The sequence below is a fragment of the Euprymna scolopes genome, chromosome 10, assembly GCF_053919585.1.
Source record: "Euprymna scolopes isolate OS-2025 chromosome 10, ASM5391958v1, whole genome shotgun sequence".
In the NCBI taxonomy this organism is placed as follows: domain Eukaryota; kingdom Metazoa; phylum Mollusca; class Cephalopoda; order Sepiida; family Sepiolidae; genus Euprymna; species Euprymna scolopes.
In genome coordinates this window covers 153,899,175-153,904,108 of record NC_136491.1, presented here as the reverse complement: position 1 = coordinate 153,904,108, position 4,934 = coordinate 153,899,175, and positions in this window count along the sequence as shown.

Sequence of the window (4,934 nt, the reverse complement as noted above, 5' to 3'; positions counted from 1 at the left end):
CTGCAAAACAGATATTTTGATGCACTTTTCTCTTTGTGAGGACGGCTTAGACTTGAAAGTCATTCTGGACCAAACAATCATAGCATCCATAATGCTGAGTAACCTGCGGTTCTCATATTCTTTGCATGTGAGGATCGTGGTGTCGTTCATGAAAACCTTTAATGGTGTCATTTCGCATTCTTTACCTAATGTAGTACGGTTTACATTGCTTCCTGCTGCTTTGAGAATTATTTGCATCGCTAAAACAAAAAGTATAGGTGATTCTGTATATCCCATGGCAATTTCCACCTCGAATCTCATCCAGTTTGTCGTGTAGTCATTTGTAGCAAACCACATATGAAACACATTAAATTAATTGTTATATCTGTCTGAAAAGGAGGTTTACCTCGAAAACTTAAAAATATATGACACCACTATACCATTCTGTTTCTACACATAAAAAATTATTGAATTCCTCAATATTGTCATTTGTTTAGTAGTAGGTGAATAAATAGATATTAGAAGTTCATTAAAAACATTTGATGAAATTATAAACTGAACATTGTACAAAATTGCTCGAACCCATTATGTAAGAATAGCAGAAACGATGGCGGTGAGTTGGCACAAAAAAGTGCGAGGGTTCAGAGGTTAATACCATGCAAACGGTAACTTTGTGACGGGTTTGAATATCGGATTCGTTGTCAGCGATCCCGAAAACCTATTGGTCGGTGTTCTGTTATAGTTAAAGTAAACATTTACCCATTAATTTTTTCTGCTGGTCGCCATGGAACTCAACGCTAAAGGAGTACATTTTTATTATTATTTTACCTTATTATATTTTATTATTTCCATTGTTAACGATTACTATATTGTCCAATTTCTACTGTGCACTCTTTAATCCTTATCCTCGAGTGGCCTCTTGGCCTTGATAAGTGGTGATGCCTATGTAAAAAAAAAACTTCGATCAACGCCACCACCACCACTAACACCACCACTACTACTATTACTACTATATTTCTTAATATTATTACTACTAAAGATACGTGTTTGCTTTCTGTCGTTTGCTGGCGCTTTCCCACATCTTTATGGCTAACGTCTTCATATCACTCAGCCCGTGATGACAGCGTCGTTGATTGGAGAATAAAGCGATAGAAGAGAAGACAGAGAGAGAAACGGTAAATAGGCAAGGTAGGTAGGTAGATAGATAGATACATACATACATACATACATACATACATACATACATATATACATACATACATACATGACAGAAAGAGAGAGAGAGAGAACACTGCTTGTTATGGCGACGAAGTACACATAGATGTAATGGTGGCGGTAGCAACGATGGCGGGATAGTAGAGGGGGTAATTATTAGGTGCAGGTGCGGGCAGAGGGCTGTAGCGAGGAACGAGAGAGGCAAGTGGCGCGTTGTGGGTTCGGGTTGAAGAAGTTGGGGTAGGTGAGAGCGAGGGGACCGATAAACTGTCGCCGGCGGCTGCTCTCCAATTCAGATCACGTTGCTGACCTTTTTATCAGTGTGGAATCGACATAATATAAGCTGTTTCGATCTCCTCCTCGTCTCTCTCTCCCTTCTCTCTTTATCTTGATCTATCTCTCTATCAATCGGTTTCGGCATACTCTTTTTTCCTTTTCACACACACACACACACACACACACACACACACACACACACACACACACACACATTATTTATTTGGCCAGCGATATTTTTGAGTGGAAAGCCCAACCTAAATATTAATTGGGAATAATTTTCCCTCACCAAAGTGACAACCGATGAGGCGATATATATATATATATATATATATATATATATATATATATATATATATATATATATATATATATATATATATATATCCGTACGCCCATCGGTCGTCATCGGTCGACCGATAAGGCACGCCCATCGGTCGTCACTTTGCCTCATCGGTCGTTACTTTGGTTAGGGAAGTTGACATTACTATTTTATTTTTTGAAGAAAGTGATAATTACCGGTAATGGGGAGATTTGAATCCAGTCACAAAGTACCCCTTGATTTTGCATCTTACCTCTAGGTCACCAGCAATTAACGCCCGAACTGAAGGAAATGAATTGCATAAAAATTCCAAATTGGTCTGCATACATAGTAAACGATCATGAAAGTATTTTCCGATGCTGACCGCGTCTTGATTCTTAAACAGAAGTCATCATTTATTCGTTTATTTTGGTTATGATACAGTTAAGTAGAAAGAACTACCTAAATGTTTATTGGGAATAATTTTATCTTAGTAGCGTGCTACCCCAGATGGGAGCAAAGTTGCTCCTTTACTACTTTGCACCAGTCAGTTTAAATTCAGAAATCATTGAACGATTGTGTGAGAGTCAAAGCAAGAATTATTCAATTTCCACAAGGAAGTGGCATTTAAACAACATGTTTGCTGTTTCTATTATTTAATTGGAATTTATTATTGACCCGGTACGGACCCGACCATGGAAGATCAGATAATAAATAAACGTGGATTTATAAGACCAAAAATTCCAACCTTGACCGCCCTTCGGTGCCCGTATCTTTATCCACTATAGAGACATTGAATCTCTACGATTCCAGGTGAGAATTGTCTGAAAATAGCGGGTTCAATCTCACACAAAACCGGCAAGAGGCTTACTTGGCCAAAAACGTGGTGAGACGACAACTATGTATGGCAGTAATTGCCGAGAATGTAGTTAAGAGATTCGGAGTTCCTATCCCATCGAATGCCAGAGGAGTGGTTGGCCGAAACGTCGTGAAACAACATCTAAGAAAGATGAGGATAAATGTTTGCTGTGATATATATTTTTGAAAAACTTATTTCTCCCCCCCCCCAAATAAAAACATATTCAAATAATAATACTTTTCGCCGATAAAATATTTTGCAATGCATTAGTTACAGTTTTCTAACGTAATTATAATCAAAACCAACCCTGACTTAGTGGAATTCACTCAGTCTTAGGGATTGTAGTTAAACAAAATTGAATTATTTTAAAACGTTAGAACAGCTCGGAAATAGGGATCATATGTAAATTTATATACGAACCTAAGACTGAAGATTAGTTGTTTTATAATTAAATTAAATAAGAGCTTAAGAAATCTTAATTTTGAAGCGATGATTCATCTACAAAGGTAGCAAAAATGTCTTTCTCACTACAATCGCATTTTTCAAGGTAAATAAAATATTAGACTATAAGATAGAATCGCGAATAAACCGCAACAAAATGGACTTAGTTAAGAGAGCTTGAAGTTCTAAGAAGTATTTGTAAATGAAATAAGTTTTCGAAATTTCGTTTCAAATAAAATCAGTAAAGAGAAAACGAATATTTTGTGCGAAATTTACTTTTGATTTCATTAATAAAATATGACTGAATAAAATGAAGATTGAAGTAGAAAATAATTAAAATTTATTGCATTTGTGCCGCTAATAAATATTCGATACATGCTGGAAAATTTTATTTTTCATTTGAACAAACACTTATAAAACGGAATTCAAAACAAAACTTTAAGTGTATAAAGCTTGCATCATGACGAGCATGTTACTACTCGGAAAGTTAACATATTCATTTTAGAAAAGATATCAAAAGGAAAATTTTGAAATTGCTAGTGTAAAAAATAGTTGATACATAGTAACAAATGAATTAGATTTTCTCTGGATCTAGTCTAGAGTAAGGACCCCAAGTACCGACGAAAAGGGACACATTGCGAGTGACACCGATTGACATTCAACTAGAATGACTTTTTAAGCCGAATTTTGTTATTTAAGAGTGCGCGTCTATTCTATCTATTTGTAGCAGTATTTTTTTTATTTTATTTCAAATATTAGATTTTTTAATACCACTTCAACTTCAACTTTTGAATTTTTCGTTATTTAATAAATTTATTTTAAAAAATTAATTTGGTCGCGAATTTTTCGGTTGGTAGGTGTAAATCGTGTATTGAAGACATCTGCAATGAATGGTTAAAATCCAAGAACATAGTGTTGATCTGGGAAACAAGATTATTGCTGCTTATAAGTGTGGTGAAGGCTACAGATTGATTGGAAAACGGTTCAACGTGCATCCTTCAACAGTATGTTCAATTTTAAGGAAATGGAAAACGCATCATGCCATTGTCAATCTTACTCGGGCTGGTGCCCCTATGAAAATTTCGAATCGACCATTGACTAGAACGGTTTCAGATAATGCTTAAGTTACCAGCAAATAATCGGTAAATGAGCTGGAAACTGCAGAGATTAATGTTACTAAACGCACAGTGACTAATGCATTGTGAGAACGTGGACTTCAGTCCTATGCGGCCAGGAAAACTCCTCTTCTCACCAAACGACAAATCAGAGCCAGACTTGATTTTGCAAATAATTTCTTATCAAAACCTGCAAGCCACTGGGACAATGTAATTTGGTCTGATGAGACCAAAATAGAGTTATTCAATCATAGCCACCAACGTCAGGTTTGGAGAAAGAAGGGAGAAAAGTTCAAGCCGAAGAACACCACCCCAACTGTTAAATTTGGTGCAGGAAACATAATGATTTAGGGCTGTTTTTCTTCCAGAGGCACTGGAAAACTTCATATCATTAAAGAACGTATGAACAGTGCTATTTATCGGAATATTTTGAAGGAAAATTTGTTCGAATCTACTCAAATGTTGAGCTTGGGTCAACACTGGATATTCCATCAGGACAATGATCCAAAGCATTGTGCAAAATTAACACAGAAATGGTTTGTTGAACATAATATAAACGTGTTGCCGTAGCCCAGTAAGTCCCCGGACCTTAATCCGATCGAGAATTTGTGGCGAGAGCTCAAAGTACGGGTAAGTAAACGTCAACCCAGTAATCTGAAACAATTAGAACACATTTGTAAGGAGGAATGGCCTAAAATTTCTCCAAATAGGTGCCACAACCTTGTATCAAAGTATAGGAAACGTTTGC